This window comes from Poecile atricapillus, chromosome 1, assembly GCF_030490865.1.
Source record: "Poecile atricapillus isolate bPoeAtr1 chromosome 1, bPoeAtr1.hap1, whole genome shotgun sequence".
NCBI lineage: Eukaryota > Metazoa > Chordata > Aves > Passeriformes > Paridae > Poecile > Poecile atricapillus.
Window position 1 is genome coordinate 139211167 of NC_081249.1, and position 24419 is coordinate 139235585.

A 24419-nucleotide genomic window follows, 5' to 3' on the forward strand; every position below is an offset into this window, starting at 1 on the left:
GGGGCATACAAGAAAGCTGGAGTGGGACTTTTTACAAGGGCATGCAGTAATAGAACGCGAGAAAATGCCTTTAAAATGAAACAAGACAGATGTAGATCAGATATTAGGAAGAAATTCTTTACTGTTCACTATTCCAGTGAGGCACTGGAACAGGTTTCCCAGAAAAGCTGTGGATTCCCAATCCCTGGAATTTTTCAAGACCAGGCTGGATGGGGCTTTGAGCAACCTCATCCAGTAGAAGATGTCTCTGCCCACGGCGGGGGGGGTGGACTTGGAGGATCTTTAAGATCACATCAAACCCAAACCATTCTATAATTTCATGGGTTTATGAATGTCAATAGGTTCAGACAGCCAGCTGCTATGAAAATGGAGCTTTTATAAAATAGGCTTAGGATGGTGCGATGGATTACTATCTGTGGTAAAGACAAAATGAACAGTTTTATTTTAACTATGTAATAAAGAATTCTGATTGCTGAATGCTGAAAGCATAGTAATCATACCTTAAGAGTGGACCTAGTTTTAGCTCTCAAGAAATAAACTTCCCTTTCTCTGAATAATGAGTTATTTCTTTTTCTCCTTTTGCTTCCTTAGTGGGATAAATTATAGAGTTGCAATCAAAATTATGAAATAAAAACAGCAACCATAATTCTCATCAAGGAAAAAGAGGTTCTTATCTCCTCCTTTACAATGCTGTCTGGTGTACATGGAATTTAAGAGGTTTTACATTGACTAATAGATGGCAATAGCTTAGAGTTATATAATGACTTTTATCTAGGTGTTTCCCTGTGAGTTTTAAATCCTTCACTGAAAAAAAAGTCTATCTATCTATCTATCTATCTATCTATCTATCTATCTATCTATCTATCTGTCTATCATCTCTGTCACAGTTACTTTATTTCCCACTGAAACCTTAGTATTTCTGCAGAAGCCCATAGCATAGGTTTTTTATAGTTTACCATGTTATATCAAGAAATATTGAAGGCTGCTGTCTTCAACAGAAATCAAAAGCAAAGATGTGGGCTATATATCTATGCTCAAATTTGACATAAAGAAATTAGGGTAAACTTCCCTAGTGTTTTGGAAAGTACACATTTGGAAAAGGATTTGACTCCAAGTGGAGTGGATTTCTCAGTCACCTCTATCATGTTAAAGAACAGTTATTTCTGTCAGAACAGCACTAGAGCACTGCTGTAGAATTAGACTGGGAGAAAAATCTGCTTTTACGAATTTGACAAAAACGCTTCTTGCAACTTTCCATTTTGTTCAGCAGATGCAATGGATCCTTTTTAGGAGAGTCACAAAGCTAGGTACCCACTGAGAAGAGAATGGTACCCTGTATCCTGTAAGATAAGTACACTGATAATCTCTATTGGTGTTTGCAGAAGCATGTGCCAGAAAGTGTCTTTTTGTATTTGTTATGAGTGAGACAGGGTGTGAGAGATTACTTGGGAAACAGACATGAATTATCTTACCTCTTCCTCAGAGTTACCATCATTTGGTGGGATCTACTAACATTCATTTTCTGCTGCCCAGACTGCCCTGAGCAACATTTCATGCTTAAAACAGGTAACAAACTAATGCTCAGCGGCAAATACCAGGATTTAAAGCCCACTCTATGGGGTAACCACAAAAAGAGAGCAAAGCTATATTAAAATATTTTCATAATACTTTACAGCTGTTTAAAGAGGGGAATGTTTTCTGCAGCTCCACTTATCAGCCCAGAAATAGTTCAGTATACTGAAGTCAGCAAAACAGCTTAATAATTTCTCCTTAATGTATGAAAGTAGCATAGTAAGGCACCTTTCAATTTAATTAAGGGTCTTCTAAGAACTGACAAAATTCGTTTCTCCTTCTTAAAGAACACTAAATCCTTCTTTTAAATTTTAATTTACCTACAGTCTTGTGTCCAAGTTGCCAGCAATTTCTTTTTTTCCATAAGTGTAGTACAAATTGCTAAGTAAATTCAAAATTATAGAGCAGCAAAAAGAAAAGATTTTTTTCTTTTAATGGTCTTGGGTGTTTTTTTCCTCAGCAGGATCCCTCACATTTATACTAAATACAGCTTCATTTCTCAAAATGAAATTTAACAAGCCATACTTAAGAGTGAGAAATGCACTTACTGGACCACATTCAATTGCTCTTTGATGTTATTCTTTATGTCCCAATTTTTACTAAAAGGCAAAGTAAGAACATACTAGGACATGAGAGGAATAATTTTATTAGTCATTGCTGGACAATACGAACAATGCAAAAACGGCAGACAGTATACCTGGAAGCTGGTATAGAGCTACTGCTGTCCTCGTGAAATTCTGATTTTCAGACTGTTGATTCAAGGATTTTGAACTGGACTTTGCTTCACCTTTCTTGCAGACTGCAAGGAATAATGACCAATTCCATTTTCAATCCAATGATCCTTGGCCATGTCGCTCTGCCCATTATATAGTGGCACAATCATCAAAAGCATGAATAAAATCCAAAGATCCATACTTCATACTACAACTAAAATGACCTGACTTTTTATGCTCCTGAGAAAAAGTCCTTTTTTTCTGAACACATGCTGAATTTTGCTATTTCTGGAGTGTTCTCTCAATGGGAAGTTTCAATATCAATTCAGTGCATAGCGATCACTTCATTCAACACCAAATCAGTTATGGATGCTGAGCCAGTGCTCTATGTCATGAAAAATGCCTGTAGAAAGTCCTGACTGTGCTGTAATAGTGGTTACTGTCAAAAATAAAATTCATAGGCCAGATCCACAGCTTGTATAAATCAGTGCAGCTTCACTGGCACAGGCTCTGTCTCGCTGCATTCATTTAAATAGTTTCTCAAACTCCTGATCCAACATTTTCATCCAAGTGCTGGTTCAGGTAACTGTGGGCCAAAGTACATACACTTAAAAAAAGCAACAACAAAGGATCTTTGTTCACTGCTAATGAGAAAGAACTAGTTTTTTAATATTTGTCTGGTAATTAGTTCATTATATTCATATATAAATTATATTTAATGCACTATTTCTCAAAAATGTTTCCACTTAATCAACAACAGGGTCATAAAGATCTTCTACAACAATTTGTGTCTCTGTCCTTTACAATGACAATTGGATTTCTGTCACAAGGAATAAACAAGGGGAGGTTCCTAGGAGATGTGGATGATGGTTATGAGGAATTCAGTTTTTGATATGCATGGGAATCTTTCCTCTGGAATGAAGACATTAAAAGGCTTAGATTATAAGTATTTAAATTTAAATTCCATTTTCACTCCTCTTCTGATGAATTATGACTTGAAAAAGCTATAGCAAAAGTAACAAACAAATTCAGAATCAAAAGTCGCAAGCTCAAGTTTTCTTTTTTACTGTAAACAATGTTGTTTTCACGATCATATTAAATCCACTTTAGATGCACTTTCATCAGCTGGTACTAAATAATCAGCTATTTTGAACTGTAGAAACTAAGCTAATTACTATTTCCCCAGTCACCTCACGCAAGGATATCTCCTGTGCCATTGACCAGCGAAGTGATTGAGAGGATTTCAAAAGAGAAGTTGGAATGTTTCTATGATGTTGTTGTTTCCCACTTGTCCCTTCAGGCAAATGTCATACCCCTCAACAGTATCACATTCTCTTAGGAAATATGCAGAAATACCACCTTTCTGTTTAAAGTTACAGATTTCTCTTAAACATGAGTTAAAAATTGGAGAAGGTAGCAGCCTTCCATTACTTTGAATGTTTGATCTTAGTGAGGCCTCACAGCACTTCAGTTGAGTTAGAAAAAAAAAATGTATAAAACTATCAGGACTGTATTAGAAAAAGTAGTCATAATCTTTGATGCTGATTCCTTTCTTACTCACAAATATGAGCTACTATTTTTCTTTTACTTAAAGCAGCTGGCTACAAAATCTGGAAAATTCAAAAGGACTTTGTCAAGAGAGTGAACTTCAAAAATTGTTCAGTAGTTTAAGACCTGTAGTTGATCAAAATGTATTTGAAAGTGCAATAGTGATATACTTTACAGTATCACTCAATATGTTGGTATAGGAAAAAAAAAATATTCTTATTCACTTCACAGGGTAGAACTCCAATAAAATGCAAATAAAAATAGCATTTGTCCAAAGAATTCAGTCTTTCAGGGATTTTTCCCCCCTATACTTTCTTGCCTACATGTGGTATCAGGTACCTGATGTATCTGAAAGATCATTCTTCGCAATCTTACATCTGTTATAGGAAAACAGAATTAAAACTTGGCTTTTGTAAGCAGTGTAGGGATTTTTTGCCCCGCCCCTTCTTCATTCACAGTAACGCTGAGTAGTGCATGTGACATTTGCCATTAGCTGCAACTCTTAGTTGAAGAAAACTATGTCCTGTGCCACAGTTAATGGGGTAATTCCTGTAGTACATGTAGCAGAACTTTTGTGCTGCAATACTGAGGATTATAAATTTACACCCTGCTGCTAAAAGATGCTGTTGGGGTCATTACTCTGTCTGAGCTAAAGCTGATTTGATCTTGAAACTCAGCAGAGTAGCTTTCTGACTCAAGATCACAGAGTTATGGAGTCTTTCCCAATAAAGGGCCAGATTAAAAATAAATAAATAAATAAAAAGAAATCACAGGGGGGCAAAAAATCAAGAAGCTCATTTCAGCTAATTACTACCACCATATCTCCCTCATTAGTGCCACTGACTCATGTGGTGTGAAAAATCAACTGAAAAGGTTGCACACCAGCAAACTAAACATGAAAAATACTCTTTTGTAATTATAAATGAAATAGAATAATTGATTTATGGCCAATTAGTCCTCTGACCATCTAATATAAGTTATGTCATAAGTAGGCAAATAATGCAAAAACCATAGTACTTGTGAGAAAAAATAATTAGAAAACTTATCTTCTTAATAGGCTGCTTTATTTTCATTTTTCAATTTTTTTTTTTTTTTACTTCATCTCCTCCCCTTGTCCAAAACTACTGCCAACAGAACTTACTGAACAATAGCCTGTTATGCAATACTATGAAATGTACACAGTGGTTTTGATGATAATAAACTATACAAAAGCCTGGAAATACTTTTTGCAGAGCCTGGGGATAAAAATCTAAAGAATTTAATTTCTACAGACTTTACAAGAGAATTTTATCCATCCTACAAGATTACCCCCAACTGCTATCTAAAAGAAAAAATTTTAGTTAGGTTCTGGGGAGGAAATACTGGCCCCAGTAAAATAATTAGAGAAATACTTTCTTCCACAATAGGTTCATTACACTCCATATGTTCTAAGAAGAAAAGAAATCCAGTCCTGTTCAATTTTTAGAAGACCTCTATTCTTTTTATGCCTGTTAAATGCTACATTGGGTCCTCTCTCAGTGATATGTATTTTCTTGTGAGTAATTTAGAGATAAGCACAAATACATGGAGATTTAAAGGACTGAAGCCAGCATGCTTCATGATAATCAAATCTTTAATTCCTAAAGTAGGAGTAAGGTATCCACCTAATTTTGAGGATCTGAGCCAGAGCTACTCCTTGCAGCTCGTTTTTGCATTGTTCATAATAATTTTCCAGGAGGTTTAAAAGCCTTCTTCTGTTGGGTCCAGTTAAGTAATATACAGATCACCTATTTCTAAGCTAGAAAGAGAGCCATGTTGTGATGTCCTCTATCCCTAATTTAGTGCCATCCACCCCTTTTAGTAGTGCGTGCACTCCAGATAGAAATATGAAAAAATGATGGAGCGGAGAAAGTGCAGAATTATAGCATGCAGTGGATGTTTATGCAGTGGATCTGAAACCATTACCAGTCCTTTGGCAAAGTCCTGAGAGACTAGGATTCAACAACCTGAATATTGCGCCATGCAAATGAAACTGAATTGCTTCTGGGGAGAGGTAATGAAATGGGAAGATGAGTGTCTTCGTTGCCATTTTCTATTTCATAGAATAATCATGCCTTTAAGCTGCTGAGACCAGCTCCTCAGATACTTATTTGCAGCGTGGAGTTCCAGACAAATCATGACGCTCACAAGTGCTGTTTCATCCTGCCAAGGATGTTAGCCCAGCTGACTGTCTATTCTGTTGTTAGTTGAGAGGTGAATATATAAACATACCAAAACATATATATTTCATAGAGACACATACTTAAAAAGAGATAGGGTCTGGAATTAAGGTCTCAAAAGAGGAAATTAACTCACTTGCCTACTGACTCACCCTAGCCTAGCCTTGTTGGAGGGCAGTCACGTGATCCATTAATTTGAAATCTAATTATGCTCTACTACTAAGCACAAATGCAAGGAACTGCATGTACCCAAGGAAACATTTCAAAGAGCTTTCCTTGTGGAATGTCTGCAATACCTATTTTTAAATCAGGACTCAAGATTTTTCCTTCACTGAAATGAAGCTAATCTCTGCACAGTGAACCAAAAGAGCATTCCCTTAATTAGTGGTGTCTGTGTTGGGCCAGACACAAACATGAGAGAATTACATTCCAGTCCCCAGAATTACTCCAAATCTCCTTCAAATGTGTCTTGTTGAATTGGCAAGTATATGTTCTTATGTGATTAAAAACCTCACTTTTTGAAAAAAAAAAAAGTTTATAGCTCAGTGTTTTAATTACATTAAATTTTCAATTCTAGTTTATCCTTTGGATTTAACAGCATAGGGAAACAAGTCCATAAACACAGGAATGGATCTCTTTAGTCTGCCTAAAATTCACCCCAACTTTTCTAAGATGGATTCATGTGGGAAATCTTCCTTTGTTGAAGACCTATTTCTTTTAAAAAAAACCTCATTATGGTGCAATTGGTACCCCAATGTCCCTATAAAGTACTAGATGTGCTGGATTAGGTGTTTCATTTGAAAACACATCCAGCAGCATCACAGAGATGTACAGCTCACTGCACCTGGGATTCAGCACACACTAAAATGACCTCCTAAAACTCTGCCTCATCAAAGATTTCATCTAAAAATTTGTCACCCATAGTTTTAGTCCTACTGAAACCTTGAAAATAAAATTACGTTAAACAGAACATTTTAGTCTTATGATCACTGTGAGTATAAACAATTCAATCAAAATTATCACAGCCAATAAAAATCAGCAAAGATCACAGGTCTTAAAAATTACCTAATCACTAGAAAAGGGAAATCACTATCAGTTTCTAAAAACAGCTGTGGACAGACTGTGCTTTCATAACCCATTAAAGGTTTCTTAATTTGTGCAGTTATCAGGGTTCCCTTATTTCACATTGGTGCTCCAGAGGAGCTTTATCTGAACACAGTGTTCCATACCAGCAGCCCTGCAATCAGCAATAAAATATAATGAACCAGTGTTAACAGCACAGTGTGCTAGGTTTAGCAGCATGTCAGTCAGTGGTTTTGTTAGTTTGGCCAGGAAAATTCCAACTTGCCTGTAAATTCAGGTAGATAGAAAATACCTTTATCACCAAGTCTGTGTTGCAGATGTTATCTCTGGCTCTCACTACGTTTTCTTCCCCAGACCAATTAAAGACAGCTTGTCATTATTACTAAAGTATTCCTAAGTCCAGCTCCAGACACAGAAGGGAGTCATGGCTTTACGGTTTATTATGGAAGTAGCTGGGTTTTCAATTCCATAGGCACCCAGAGCCAATAAAATAAACTCTTCCCTTCTGCCACATGCAATTCTCCGGGTACTTTGTTAGGTGCTTTCAGCTTCATTTGAAACATCAGGTACTGGTCACTGCTTAAAGCAAGATGCTGGATGTCATGGTTCTGTGACCTGATCCAATATGGTAAAATCTCTCCCTGCGGGAAGCAGGCGTCTCTCTAGACAACTGCGGCTGCTGCGTGGCGATCACACTGCGTGCAGTGCCGTGTCTGCAGGGGGAATTTATGGGCATTCACTGCAGGCAAAGGAGGCTGGAAAGCTGGGGGCAGAGCAGCCGGGCTGTGGAAACATCGTGGATGGCCAGCAGTCCCCATTGGGCTGTACCGCAGCGGAAAATGAGAGTGCGAGGGAGCTGCTGACAGCCCACACACTGGATGATGGGTTTCTTTCTGAAATGAGGAAAGTAAAACAACACTCAGCAGTGATGAAAAGACGTAAAAGAGCAGCCCTGAACTATCGCTTCTTTCAGTGTTGCAGGGACTGGCTCTGTGCCCAAGGCAAAATTACATCTAAACTCTCGCACGCAGCTGAGCAGCTGAGAGGGAAATGGTGGTGTGTGCAGGGACTATCTGAGTTAAGTTCCCATTTCTAATTGGTCCTAAAAGGAGCTGAAGATTCCAACCTCAGGATTCAGCCTAAATGTTATGAATGTCTTTTTCTTGCAGTCTTGTGCAGCCAAATGTAGTGTTGTGAAGTGATACCAGAGTGTCCCTATAGGACACGTAAAAGTCCTTACTCAGGAAAGCTGCAGCTCACAGAAGCAGCTCCCCAGCGCTGTGCTCTCACATCTGTGCTCCACTAAAACCAAGGAACCTCAATAAACACTGATGCCGTCCCCAAAAAAGCAGCTGGTGTCTGCTATTCACCGAGAGGTATCACCAGGGTAGAGGCTCATTTAGATTTAACTGTGAGGGTCAAGGGTCTCGGTATTGCACATACCCTAAGAGGTTTAAACCCACAGCTTTGCTGAACTGAATAAAGGAGCTACAAAGCCCTGCAATTCAGAACATGCATTGATATATTTATTGAGATGACTTTAAAAGAAAACTCCGTTACACACAGGTTATTTTATAACTGCCATCTGTCAAGGAATTCTATATTTTCCACTAGAGCACTTGTACTGCCCACTCTCAGGGATGGGAAAAATGGAAGAAAATAATCTCTAGGCTGAGCCAGTATGGCAGTTCCTCAACTGTCTCCCTGCATATGAGGGGATGTATGAGTGAAGCTACAGATGGGCCAGCTCCAAGACAGACGGCTATTTCATTTTTTAAATGGCGAACAACAGATAACATTGCCAGCCATCTAAAGCCATGTTGTTAGCTGTTCTTTATGCTGAGTTAGGGTCACTGCCCGTGAAATCAGCTTGTCTGAGAATAATCAACATACTGTTCTCAGCTATGTTCAGGGGAAACAGAGCTGGTTTTGTTTCCTGTCATTTCAAGTTTAATTTTCTCTTCTTAATCTGACTTTTAAAGGATCTCACAGAAGTGTCAACTCTGTGTTGCTTGATGAAGGAATTTCATTAGTCTAAGGTGACATTTTAGGTTTTGTTGAAATCATTTCTAGTATTATTGCTTCCTGCAGAGAAGGATTCTTTTAAATCACCAACACATTGCTGTGCACAGTAGAGACCTCCCTTGGCAGGATATGAAAGAAAAATCACGTACTGATAGCTATTCATACTCTAAAAGTGGGCAGAGAGTAATGAGGGAAAAGGCAGTCAGAGAAACTCTGATCACGGACAATTTTTGCAGAAAGAGTAATTAGAGGACAAGGCATGTTCCAAAGTTGTTGACGAAAAGCTTTTCACATAAAGAAGCAATTAAAGCTCCCGTGACCACAGTTCAAAAATAGATCTATGGCATTTCCTTCTGCACCACACTTAAAACTAAGTATGTATATGCACAAGGATAAAACATGAGTGAATGCATTGCAACTTCATTTGCATCAGCAATATCCTTAAAAAAGAATTAGAAATATTCAGCAAAATATGATATACAAGAAATGCAGAAAATTGTCACAAAATTTTTTAGACCACAGCTGTCAAAGTCTGTCTCTGTATTTTCCAACTTACCTAACATTTCTACAAATTTACACTTACCCCAGCCAGCTTGACTTCATTAAAATCAATGCCCAGTTCCCAAATACTACGCTATTAATTGTTCTAAAGTTGAATCTTAGAAAGCAAACTCAAGTATCTGAACATAGCATGCTCAAACTGTATTTTAAAGTTGTTTTATTGATGGTGGCTACAAATAAGATTTAAGCATTCAAAAATGTAGCAAGGTACAGAAATTATTGACAAAATTAATTTTTATATCTACTAGCTCCCTTTCTTTTCAGCTCAAAGACAAAACATTTTTAATTACTTGTTTTCAAAGATCTCTCTAAAACTTAAGATCTGTCTAAAATGTAGTTTTTTTCCTACATGAAAAAATTAATTTTTGTTCATTAGAAAGATCTTGAAGAACAATGTCAATCTCAATAATGAGATTATCAAAGCCATTTGACACATATTTAAATGTGCATCCTTTAGTTATTTATATTTCCCATTAAAGAAACAGCTATTACAGGAATGTACTGTCAACAGAAAATTTAATTTAAACACAAGGGATTATTTGCCTCTTTTTCACTTTTTTTTAATTTATATTTTAACATTTTCCTGCAGAGCTATGATCACAAATAACAGCAGTATGTTGGCAGAAACAAAATCTTATTGGTGCTGAAAAAAGTGCAGAGTGCAAAGTGCACATGCATTAGCTATAAAAATTCTGTCCACTTTAATATTTTATGCTATTATTAGTAACACTGTGTGAGCAAACATGTTTCCCAGGATTCCCTATACACAAGGCGGAGTTCAAAATTCATGTATGTCCTGTGGTTAGGCTTCATTATTGCATGAAAAGTAATAAATTAGTTTAACATTTAAAAATATGAATGTTTCTATATAGACCTCCTTAAACTCAGCTGCTGGTGTTTGTCCTTCCTCAGGATGCCTTAATCTTTTCTTTTTAACAGAGCCATTCCTACTTCTTTTCTATTTAGGTCATGATAATGAGTTACCTGCTTTGGTGAGTCATTATGCTGCTATTGACAATTCTTACGATTTATAATGAGGTATTTTTATTTGTCAAATTATTTTACCATCCTGCAGTCAGACAAAACACTTTTGTCTCTTTAAAATGACTACTGGCCCCACAAATATATTGGATTTTGCTGCAGAAATTGCTACAGTCCATGTGTAAATATCCGCTGTTTTTGTCTGGTTTTAATAAAATAAAGCTAGACTTCCCTGAGAGTTAATGGTCACCTCCTAGATTTGATTTTATGCTTAGTGGACTGAATAATAAGACTGGTCAGGAATTTTACAACTTTTTTCACAAAATCCTTGGCAATGAAATAACTTTGTCAGAGCTTCCAGTGGAATGGGAAGTCCAGAAAGCGTGTCAGCCCTACTTAGAGATACTATCTAAGACCATCTCTCTACCTGCTGCAGAGTGAGGGTCCTGGTGGTCCTGGACCTTCTTCCTCTAAAGTTCTGTAAGTCTGGCTTAAGCTGATTCTCCACAGTTCTTGTTGCCCATCTTTGCACCTAAGCTTATGTAAGAAGGATAAGGAATCATAATGTTTTATGGTTTTGGTTTTTTTTTTTCACTTTAGTTTGCTTGAAACAATATCTTAGACTTCCTAGCACACATAGAATTTGAGAATTTTATTCTGCAATTAATTTTTTTACTCTTATTATTATTTTTGACCTTCATCATCCATACAGTTTTACTGCAGAAAGGGATAGGCAAATGTAGGAAGAACAGGATGGTCAGAGGATGGCAAGGACAATTTGGATAAATGCATCCTCTAATGCAGGGAAACAGCTGTGCAGAGGAGGATTTTGATGTAACAGCGATTAACTTAACAAAGCCAATTTTATAGCAGTCAAAAATCATATTAACATCAGGAATTATTAGGGAAAGAATAAAAAATAAAAGCTTTACCATTCCCTCTTTAAATGCATTACTCCTACAAAGCTTTTGACACTGCCTCATGTAATATTATCATAGGTAAGCTCAGAAAGTGTGAGCTGAATGAATGGACAGTGAGGTGGGTTGAGAACTGTCTGAGTGGTAGATCTCAGAGTGTCGTGATCAGTGGCACAGGGGCTGGTTGGAGTCCTGTCACTGGTGGTGTCCCCCAGGGTTCAATACTGGGTCCAGTCTTGTTCACCTAATTCATCAGTGACTTGGAGGAAGGGGCAGAGGCCTCCTCAGCAGGTTCCCTGCTGACTCAAAGCCAGGAGCAGCAGCCCATACCCCAGAGGTTGTGCAGCCCTTCAGAAGGGCCTCAACAGGTTGGAGAGATGAGCAGAGAGGGACCTTCTGAAATTCAAGAAAGGAAAGTACAGGGTCCTGCTCCTTGGGAGGCAAACCCTGCTGCACCAGCACAGGCTGGGGCTGAGCTCTTGGAAAGCAGCTCTGTGGAGAAGGACCTGAAGGTCCTGGTGGAAAACAAGCTGTCCATGAGCCAGCAGTGGCCAAGAAGACCAGTGGGATCCTGGGGTGCATTAGAAGAGCATTTCCAGCAGCTCACAGGAGGTGATCCTGCCCCTCTACTCAGCCCTGGTGAGGCACATCTGGAGCACTGTGCCCAGGTTTTGCTGCATCTTTGTACACAAGCATTAGAAAACAAAAAGTATATTCATCAGGACACAAAACTAAATACTTTTTCAGAGAGAAGGTAATTATCCAGAAGTGGATGCTAGGCGAGTTTTTGGAAGAGTAAACCAATATGAATTATTAAATATTACTCTACTTCAGGCTCAGAAATTAATCTTAGCTGTAAAGAGTTGGAGACTGATAATTACCTAGCTAGAGAGGAAGTATAAACAGTTGACAAGCTCTAGGTCTTTGGCATGTTCATAAAATTCCTTATAGAAAAAGAATACCTTGGCCAGTATCACCATCCTTATGTTGAGGCATTTATCATGATAAAAGCAGTTAGCCAGGTGACCTTGCATCAAAAACCAAGGAGACAAGCTAGCAGAATGACAAACTGTCAAGAGTAACACAAAAATAACACCCCAACAAAGTTTTAAGTTGAAAATACTAGAGTAAATTATTATTATTATTATTATTATTATTATTATTATTATTATTATTATTATTATTATTATTATTATTATTATTATTATTATTATTAATATTATTAATATTACTATTATTATTACTATTATTATTATTATTTTGTTCTTTTCCTATAATCTTTCCTATATATCTACTATGTGCTACTACAGGAAAAATATACTGAAATACATGGATTTTTGGTCTAACTTGGAAAGACCATTCTTGCATTCCTGTTGTGTAGTTGGAGACTATTATTGATATCATGCATTAAAAGAAATATGTTGATCAGATGTTTCAAAATACTAATTGCCCTAAGTGAGAGACCTGCTACAGAAATGAAAAAAGGGTTAGGACATTGAAGAAAATGTAAAGAACAAATATAAAATGGACTTTGTTAGACATAAGGAGGTTTACCACTTTGCTTTTCTGCAAGAATTTGGGAATTAAATATGTTAAATATGTTAACAAGTGTGTGTTAAATATGAAAACAAGTGTGTGACTAAAGCACAGAAAAGAAAATGCAGGACATACCCCACAAAGTGTGAGTGATGTTCAAGAAAAATCTCTTCAATACTAAGCATTGATAGTGGTTAGAGACAAGAGAATACAATTAACCCTGTTCTTACTGGATTGGTATCTGCATTTGGATTGGGATGTTTTAATGCTGTCAGTACCAGCTAGTTACATTTATAATATCTGTTTCTTAAGTCAAATATTTAAAAAAATAAGAACCACAATCTTTAAGATATCTCTTTTAATTCAAGCAGTGAATATATTTGCTGTCAGTGGAGGTGTTTTCCAATAACAAAGTAATAAACAATTCTACAGATGGGCTAGAAGTCTGAAAGAAAAATTCTTTCAAGTACTTCCAGTGGAACTCTACTAGACAATACACCATGCTCTACCACAGTACCAACAAAATAGATAAGCATTAACAGGATTCCTCACTATTCACCAGGAATGCAGACAGAAAGACTTCATTTTCCTGGTTTTGGACAGCGTATATACTGCCAATTCTACACAGTAAAATTAGATTAATAGAAAAGAGTGAATTCCTTTCCCTCCTAAGTGGGCTTCAAAATTAATACTCATGACAAGGAAACATGACAAACAGAAATGTTTGATGCAAGAATGCTATAGGCACATATATTCCAACATGTGCACACATTTGTATGCATACATACAAATTCTTGTTTCTTATTCATACATCTTTTAGATTATTTCTGCTTCCTAAATCACTTTGAACAGGTGAAAAAAAAAAAAAACCAAAAACATGCTTTGTACCTTGATTAGGTATTTGGCCAAAATTTTGGTGCCAGAAGTGGAAATTTGATCAGTATTTGAATCCTTGATATAGTCACTAAAATAGTAGCTATTAAAGAATTGACATGTTAATTGTCGATGCAGCTTATTTTGCATTAAATACTAATTCTTTATTTACACCCCAAGATTCAATATGGTAGAACATCTTCCAGATGAAGAAGCTGAAATTGCAAAGCACAAATACAGAAACAAAGTAAAGCCTAAAGACACAGAGAGAAGCCAATCCCTGAAAATAACTCACTTTTTTCCCCCAAGCATTTATTTTTATTCATGGCATAATGTGGCCTGCTCATAATTTCACAATCCAAGATGAACCATGATCCATTCTTATTCCAAATTTCACATATTCAACACAGCTCAGGCAATGTCTGATTGTCTGAAGGAGAACTTTCATGTCTTTCCATCCCACTGTTCCAGAATTTTACTAGTAAATGGTCATTTTTTTTTTGTTTCGGTTGGGTTGTTTTTTTTCTCATTTTTGGTTTTTTACCTACTACTATTCATTACAAACTTAGGAACATTTTATGAGAGTGCTAAACTTCATTAAATTCTGACTCAGTGTTAGCCCAACTCTGGTGTTAGAGAAATCAATGAAGTGGAAGCAAAGACACTTTCAAATATCTTTCTCCTATTCATCACAGACATAATCAAATGATAACTCAGTTGAAAACCTTGGAGTTTTCATTCATTGAACTCAATGTCTTCTGTGCTTTAGAGTTCAAAGTATTTTTATTTTCATATTCCAGAGTCATATAGGCATTTTTGTGTGCTCACATTTTAATTACACTGGTTTCTCCTCTTTTCTTTCTCGAGGATCTGTCACTGAGATTAAAACTGTTGTTCAAAGCACATCTAAGAAAGAAGGTGACTTTAGGGTTCATTATCTAATTGATCAAAAAACCTGCTAATTAAATGTATCTGGGCCTAATCAAAGTAGAGACATAATGCAGCAACACTGAAACTGTCAGCAAGGTGTGTGAGACTTGCACCGTCAAGGCGAATGGAGCTCACTACACTGCTTAATTACATTAAAGCTAAGATTTTCCAAGGAGCCTAGCTGAGAGAATTGGCTGTGTATCTTATGTTGCTCCAGATATGTAAGACTGTGGTTTGGAAGTGCCTGAGTCTTAGCAATAAGTTCTGCTCCACATGACTGCTCTTGCCAAGCTTGCTCAGCTCCTACAGTCTTGACTCAGCACATTTGAGGCTAGTGTAAAATTTGGGCTGAATGACCTATGTGAATGGTCTTCTTCATGGTTCCATAGTCAAAGCCAGACATATAGATCTGCTATATCTCTAGTGCTCAATAAACCCCCTTGTTTCTATTGTTTAAAAGTAATGAGCTGCAACGAGATTTACACGAACTGCCTTGTGCTCTCCCTTAACTCTAAAGCCAGTAGTGTTTTCTTTTTCATTAAGGTCTACCCCCATTCTGAAAATAAAAACAAACAGCTGACTAATCTCTATAAATCTGCTAATGGCAATGACTCATCTAAAAAGAAAAGGAGATCAGGGAAAACTATTCTCCACACTTTTTTCTACTATAAGAAAAAACAGCAACTGTATCCACTGAGGGAAGATTTAACAGTCTAGATTGATAACATGGGTTGGAGACAGATGAAATATATTCTTAGATCTAGCAGAATAATAGGTAGGTCTCATCGACTGAAGGCTAATCTATTCAGTCAAGGCTAATGTATACTTTACACACAATGTTTCTTATGCAAAGGTGAACTGTGTTATTTTTCATCATAGGCATTGCATTTATTGCAGTAACGTCTGGAAGTGCAAATCATGGTGGTAATGCTGAAAGAATCTTACCCTAAAATTGACCTTAAAAGTGAGGACAGAGGCAAGGTTATTTGTTTAATCCCATGAGAAAAATCAAGAGCACATCTATGGCCCAAGATCTCCAGCATCAGTCTTCTGCTCGAACTTGTGGGCAAAACTCCAGTTGTTTAATGATGTGGATAAAAACTCTAAGGCATGGCTCTGCCTGGTGTCACTCCTGGTTAGTGACCAGTTGTATGCTGCTGCAGTATAGATTGCCCTGGAGCCAGCACAGTTTCCCCATTATTTTATAGAGTGGCATTTTCAAAATGGAAGAAATTAGCCACTAATTATGATCACATACTGCTGCCACATATCCCCTAATTGTTTGAGTATTTTCAAACTTCTCACTACTGTGAAAGATGCATAGCAATAACCTCCAACAGAGAGAAATATCTTCTGCCAAAGAGGACATTTGCAGCCATTTGCCTGGGTAGGGATCTCCAGTTAGAATTCATTTGGAAGTGTTTTCCTAAGTCCAAGTATAATGGTTCTCACGCAGTGCCTATAAAACCAAAACCAGAAATAGATAATATGGTTTTATAAACCTGAAATAAATAAAAGTAGGTTCCAAAGTAAAGATCTAATAAAATTCACTTCAATGTGAAGAGGAGGTAAGTGCAGAAGAAAAAAAAGAAAAATTAAAAGCCAATGTTTTTACACAGATTTTGCAGCCAAGTCAGACTTCAGGAGCTCTACCCATAATTATATTCGCAAACATTGTAATTGTTCCTGGGAAGCATCAGCTGGTTTTAAACAACCTCCCTTCTGAGGTTAGTTTAATATGTTTACTACTATCTCCCCAAACTTGACTGACATACTCTGATTTGAATCTTAATCATTGTGGGTATATTTAGCCAATGTATCCAGGGTAATTTCATAAGCTCCAAAGGCTGTAACAGCAACAGAAATTACAACATAACCCTTTTAATTGAAAGCATTTTAGCAGTCAACATAAATTGTGATGGAAATTTCAGGTGCATGAAATTTCTCATGAAGAAAGCATGCACATATATAAGTTTGAATATGTATGTGAACTAAAATATGAAGTTCCAGTTTTGGTGTCAAAGAAATTTCATCTGACCTGCAGTTTTCAGAGGCAACAGGCCATTAATTGTCAGTGCTACTCTATTTTCAGCAGTCCTTTCACTTCTTTAGTTTTACTTTTGAGTTATTTGTACAAGAAGATGAGCCAACTGGTTTCATTTGAATGCAAAAAGAAAAGCAACCAAAAAATCCCAAACCAATCACCTAAACCCAAAACTCATATCTTAGTATGTGCAAAAGAACTTCAAAAATACAGAAAATCTTGCATCTTTTCTCTAGGTAATAGCCTAGCAAAAATAAGTATTAGTTCAGAGACAGAAGTTGCCTGCTGAAAGTTTCAGAAGTTTAGTACAACTAGAAATTTCACTACTAGATGGTGACAAGGACACAGATTTGGGGAAGGAGCTTCATTGGGTAAACCTGTAAAGTTCCAAAGTATTTAGACTTCAGTCTAAAATTATTTAAACTTTAAAGTACTTAGACTTTAGACAGAAGCTGAGGACCCTGATGCAGATTCAGCCAAAGGATCCTGTGAGATTTTGTCTTTACTTCACAATTAGGGAAGTCAAGAAAAATTCAAGGAATTGGAATGGCATGTAAAATAGGCAATAACACCAACATTAAGAGTCAAGCAACAGTCTTCATACCCTAGAAGCTGAACTACTTCTTTAGTAAGAACAATGGCTTAACTTTCTAATGTTTTGCTATATATGAGACAGAGGAATCATCCATTTTGTTCTGAATTCTCCAGTGTGCTTCTGTAGGCAATCAGCAACTTTTCCTCTTCCAGGAACCTCTTTTGCAATGTTCAAAATCTCAGGTGCTCATTGAAAAAACGTCAAAGAAAATATTTTTTTTTTTCTTATTTTGATTACAAAGGATTTCCATCTTGGGATTTCTATCTCCCTAGAGACTTCTAGAATTGAATTTTATAATTTTTCTTCTATAGATTTTGTAAGAGAAAAAGACTTTAATCATCAAGTACTCCATCAATATGCTATTTATATTATCTTATATGGAGTGAGAAAGATTTTATTTTTTATTTTAAAGAGTTAATATAGACCCATGGGTGGCAACTAGCAAAGATGAAGTCTAAGGAGTTTCATTGAAGCCAGCAACTTACCAAAGTCATTGTCTAATTTAAAATACTTTTGTTTTGACTTTTTCTAGATTTCTAGTAACATGAAGGAAATCAAGAAGGCAAGAGCAGGAGATTTGTCTCCTGCTGGCACTCTATGTCTTTGAAAAATGTTACTCTCCTTCCTGTTATGAAAGGAGACATTTAGCCCTCAAATTCTAGCTTTATTAGATTTTACAGCATTCAAGTGAGCACAGGTATTTCTTGCACCAACATGGTAAATGTCTATCAGCCTGCAAGTACACAGAAAAAGTACATTTGTAGGAGCAGGGCAATCCTTACTCTCTGCTGCTGAAATGTGGGCACTGCAGCAGGTCATTAATAGTCATATTTTAAAATATATTGGGGATGTTACAAAAGAAAATAACAACTGGAGTTCCTGTAGGTTGGAGGGAACGCTTAAGGGATGTAAATAACACATTGTGACTCCAAAATTATTTACTTGGATGTTATTTTGAAAGGGGTCATTGCCTCTCCTGCTTCTAGCCAAAGCAGACCTCAAGCAAGGAAAGGTGGGATGCCTTGGCACAGGCATATCAGTGGCAAAACAGGGAGAATTCAGATCTCGGACTTACAGCTCGATTTATTTCCTCTACAGCAGATTCACTATTTACTAAGTGGGGAGTTGGTTCATCCAGATCAGTGAGTACTTGTCTTGTCTTATTCCAGCAATCTGCATTTTACATTTCTTCACAGTTTTAACAAATACGGTGCAAAATGCTCAGCCAAATGAGAAGAGTTTTCTTTCCTTTCAAAAAGGAAATGATCCTTGCATGATTTGCAGTTGCTGTATTAATTATGAAAAAAATCTATTTACTTATGATTTTTCTAAGCTACTCCAAAAGTAAAACCATTTAAATGTTGACTCAGTTTCAGTGCCCAAGAGAACTGCCCCCGAGGAATCCCAGCCACTGAATCACTTGAAAATGCCCTTGTAAATTAGCAAGCATTGCACAAACACTGCTGGCAAATTCAATCATTTCTGTGTCATGCTGCATTGTTATCTCCTGCTCACTTAGAGAGCTGAAGTTCATTCTGCCTTGATTCCACGTAGGTTAGTGAGATGATACAAACGACTTTGGTTAAATAGCACTGACTCTATTAATATTTAAATACAGAGAATAATAAAACCAGAGCAGAAAGACTTAGAAATTAAACTACCAATTGCACAGTGTTTCCTCATGTTCTCCCTTTTTTTAAAAACCCATCATCTCTTCAACAGTATTTTTCCATTTTAAGAATTCCTTTGTATTTAATGTAGAGCTATTAGAAGAAAGAAATGCAAAAGATCAAGGTTCAAGCTACAGTATCTCTAATGTCTCTCAATTCCTGTGGGCTTTCACAGAGTCAATCAGGGTGACAATTTTGAAAACAGATGCTTTTGCCTAAGCCCAGACTTCATTTTAGAGATGTTGCTATATAAGCACTTTCAGAAATCAGCCTTGGTACAATAAAATCAATCTCTTGTTCATTCTTTGACTGATTGCTTCTTAAATGACAAGAAACAAAGAAAAATATTCAAAACTTTAATATCACATATATCCTTCCAACAACAAAGGTAACAACGTGTGACACTATCATATGAACCCCATGTCAAAAACAATTCCTACTGTATTCCTACTATAAAACTCAATTGCAAGTAAAAATTAGTTAATTGAGACTAAAAAGGACAAAAAAGCTAGATTTTAGAATTTATTCTCATCTGTTATAAAATGCTTCCTAAATTTTAGACTTCATGAATTCATACTTATTTTGATCATGTTATAAACTTATCTCAGTGTTTTTTATGGTTACATAAGTAAATGTTTAAAATACCTGCGGTATTATTGCAAATTAAATATAAATACAAAAAAAAAAAAAAAAAAAAAAAGACTATGTTCTGGTTGCTCTGGGGTTTTTTTCCGAGATTAGGAGACAGTTCAAAATTCTTTTAAAAAGGCAAACTTGCCTCATGACTTTTCATTTCATCAGGGTTAAAAATGTTAACTCTCGGCAGAGTAGTGAGGGTATAATTAAAGTTTGCAGATGCAGTGTTTCCAATATTTGTAAAGGCTTGTGAAAGACATGATGAAGAATAATTCTTACAAGAGTATTACAAGTGTTATTATCTGACAGCCTATTAATATTTTCCCCATTTTATTCCCTAAACTCAAGTAACACTGATATTGTTCTCAGGCTTATTACAAAGGTTCTGCCTATTCTGTTCTTTTAGTTTCATAAACTCACATAAATTGATGTCAACTATACTTGTATAGATAAATATTATTTAATCCTTTCTCAACCAATAAATATAAATGATTAAGCAATAGTTGGGTAAAGAACTATAGCCTCAGTTCTCTGCCCTTCCTACAGCTAATATTTCAGCCTTAAAGTTAGTCATCTTGCATTAGACCTCACAGTGCCAGGCAAATTGTCAGTGATGCCAATAACTTGGCAACCTTCTGAAAAGCTACTTCAGCTGTTAAATTGTCCTAGTTCTTCATTCTCATGAACTTGCTAGAGGAATACTTTGAAAATAAGGTGATCTAAAAATCTATAAGATATAAATAAAATGCAGTATTTTGCTCTAACACAGGATGAGGATTACATTCTTGGGTCCTAATCTTAGAAGTATTCAATACAGCCATGTTTTTACTTATGCATGAGATGTACTTACGTTGTGACATAAGATTCTTATCACATGAAACTGGAGTAGATTTTAATATAGGAAGGAAATTTAAATGGACAATTTGCTGTAAAAGTGCTTCCATGTGAATCTCATGAAGTTTAACAAGGCCAAGTGGAAGCTCCTGCACAACAGGGCAACCCCTGGTGTCAATACATGCTGGGGGATGAAAGGACTGAGAGCAGCCCTGCTGGGAAGGGCTGAGGGTACCGGTGGATGAAAAGCTGAACAAGACCCAGCAAAGTGTGCTTGCATCCCAGGAAGCCAAACATATCCTGGGCTGCTTCCAAAGCAGCCTGGGCAGCAGGGCAAGGGAGGAGATTCTGCCCCTCTGCTCTGCTCTGCTGAGACCCCACCTGCAGGGCTGTGGGGTAATATTTTATGGTCCCAAACAGTATTAATAATACTCCACATGTTCAGGCCTTTTTAGGACTTTCAGTGCAGGACATATCCCTCACCCGTAAACAGCACATTTTCACTGCATGCTTCTAAACTGCAGACAAGGTTGAAAGGAAAATAATCTACATTTTTCAAAAGGCTTATTTTAGAATGAAGGACTCCAGTGGTTCATATGGAGTATGAATAATAAATCTTTAAAATTCTCTTTGATACATCTATTCACAAGAAACAATCATTACTTAGAGGTGGATCTGAGAAGTGAAAGAACTTAGTTATGACACACAAAAGGAAGCTCTTTTTGTGGGGAGAGTAAAACAAAGTAGCATTTCCAAATCCATGTGATATTGGGCTTAAACACAAGAAATAAAATAAATTTATTGCTATGACTACTGCATATTTATAAAGCACTTTATAAATGGGAACTTCAAAGGGTTTTTCAAAGGATTCATTAATTAGATAACAATAATCCAATGAATTAAGTATTATGGTATTCATTTTAAACACCATTAAATTTAGGCAGCTTAAGTGACATACCCAACGCTGTATATACAAAACAGTGGTAAAAGAAAAAATTGCTCAGTTCCCTCAGTTCTGGGACTTCAACTTTCTTTTATGAACAAGACAGTAAGAAAAAATATATTCTGTCCATGAAAGAGGGTTTTGACCATCACAGATTTAAAACTAAGTGCAATAAAGGATCAAAACTCAGTGAGGAGCAATGAGCATACTGAGCCTGGAAAACATGGGAAATAAATAACAAGTTTTATCTGTGAAGTGTGATTTAGTTATCAACTGACACAACAGATTAATGTGAACTGTTATTTTCATAGTAGACATTTGCTAGATACCCACGTGATCACAAGAGGTAAAATGAGGTGGAGATTATAATTGAAATGCAAAACAGGCAGATAAAAAGATGGCATAGGTTGCAATCCATGGGGAGTTTCAACAGCTGCCTGGACAAGTGCTGGAATCCATTATACTGGATTAAAAAATGTCACCAGTGCAGCAGCCAGTCAGATTCAGTTTACAGCAGTTTGGAATAGAGAAGAGATCATGTTTCATTAGGATTATTCCTGTTTCCTTTTAACATAGTTCCCAGAATATCATGGAAGAAGTGATACAGCGATATAGTCCCAATTTTCACAACTTGTCAGGTTTCTTCTATGCACGCACCACTGTCATTTTAAACGCTTATCTACAGCATATATTTCTGCTGCAGCTTTGCTTGCAGCAATGTAATTGCATCTCCCACACTGCATATATCACTTAAGAAAGCAGCTAAAATTTTTAAAATTCCAAATCTCTAAAACTTGATTACCACGGAGCTCTTTAACAAAGAGTATAGATGCCTATCTTACTTCTTTCTGCTTGCCATCTTTCCCATTCTTTTCAATTCTACATATTCACCATTGATCACTTGTTTATTGTCTGCACAAGTCTGGAAATAATTGCCCTTCAAAACGCTACACTTTTTGAAGACATGTATTAAAGAAAGCTACCATTAAGATACCAATATCAAATCAAAGTTTCCATATTAGTTTTTCTTGTTTCACCCAAAAGAAAAAAAAATAAAGGCAAATCACAGTATTTTTAAATACTACCTCTTATTTTTTCATCATTCATCTTAGAGGCTATAGCTCCCCAATAGCCAGCTTTTTTCATTGGAGGGTCATGAAAAAAAAGCAGCACGACTGATTAACTTTTCAATTATGGACATGTCCAGGTATTTTCTGAGCTCTGAGTGTAATAGGCACTATAACCAGAGAGAATGAAATGCATTTGCAAAGATTATTTAAAGATAATTTTCTATGATCTTGGTTTAAAAATGCAGGTAGTTTATCTCTTAAATTTATAATATGACAAATATCTAAGCCTTCAGACATAAAAGTTACAGATTGCAGCATTAAGCTAGAGACCAGAATTTTGGAAAGCACTGGTCACCCTAAGGCCTCACAACCTGAAACAGAACATAAAAGTACTTAGACCCTAGCAGTAACAGTTATTATTTGAACTGGTATAACAGAACTTCTGGGAATGCTCTGGGGCTCACAAAAAACAGGTATTTAATGGAAAGGCACATGAACTGTTCTCAGAAGATGAGGGATGTGTTGGAGTGGTACCATATCAGCAGGAGCTGACTTTGATCCAAAGTTTAAACCTTTCTGTCTGATTTTCTTGGGCTTCTCTCCTGTTTCCTCCAAGTTATATTGGAACATTTTCCACATCATATGGATTGTAGTAGCCAAAATTCTCACATTCATTTGTTATGTGAACCTATCATATGAATGAAAACAATGACAGAAAAGAAACCAGGAAATAAAACAATAAAAAAAGAAGAATCCCTTGTATTCTTTAGAATGGAGAAGGCAAATACTTAATGACTGAACTAATTTCAAATTATAGTCATATCACGTAAGTATCAAATTTTACCCTGCTATAAACTTGACGAAAAATCAGTGAATATACCAGATTTTATTTCATCATACCAACCTCACACTCTGATATTGAGGGATGTCATCCAGCACCCAAAAAACCTTAAAATTTGCTAATAATTTACTTTGATAAGCTATAACAGCAAGAACATTTGAGGTGAAGCCAGATTGGGATCAGCTCCAAAAAGATGCTGAGAAAAAAATTCAGCACACTTTTAAGTCTACGTCCCTCAGTTGGTAATATAAGTAAAACCAAAGCAGGGCAAACCAGCCAACCAACAACAACAACAACAACAACAAGGAAAAAAAAAAAAAAGGAGAAACTGAAGTCTTTTTGTCTTTTTTGTCCACTTATAGGGAAGAATACCCATTAATTGTAGCTAATACAACCTCAAATTCTAGATTGGAAACCAAGCCCAAGAGTTTTCAGCACCTTACATCATCCTCCCCAAGTGCAGAATTCCTAACAAGCCACAATCCTTACAGTGGAACAGGAGGCAGCTCCTCCCATAGCAACACAGGTTTGGCACAATTTTATGAAACACGTATATGTCAGTAAAACAGACTGTAAAGATATCTAAGTGCAAAAACAAGGTAAGAAGGAACTATCTTTATGTCATCACTTGTCATTCCTTGCCCTGAGGTTCTGTCTGATCGGATCTCACTTCCTTGGCTTCTAGCTACTTGTGCCTAGTCAACTTGAGCTGCTTAACAAATTCTGTGTATGCATGGCTTCACATTCCTGCCATACATCTCCTAGTAAACCAACGCTCCACACTGCATTTCTCCTGATGGTGTTCCAAAGGAGCAGAGCCACAAGAGAAGATCAGATGACACATTTTAT

At 36.5% G+C, this 24419-nt stretch overlaps 1 protein-coding gene across 2 annotated transcripts in view; it reads right to left on the bottom strand.

Moving 5' to 3' along the window:
• LRRC4C (leucine rich repeat containing 4C) overlaps window positions 1–24419 on the bottom strand; it is a 52301-nt gene that overhangs the window by 16804 nt on the left and 11078 nt on the right. The window contains exon 1 of one of the 2 annotated variants that reach the window (XM_058850731.1): window positions 7407–7461. The exons of the other annotated variant lie outside the window; for it this stretch is intronic. The gene's annotated coding sequence lies outside the window, so the exon portion shown is untranslated. Of the gene's footprint in view, window positions 1–7406; window positions 7462–24419 lie in introns of those variants that run through there. 2 annotated transcript variants of the gene reach the window in all.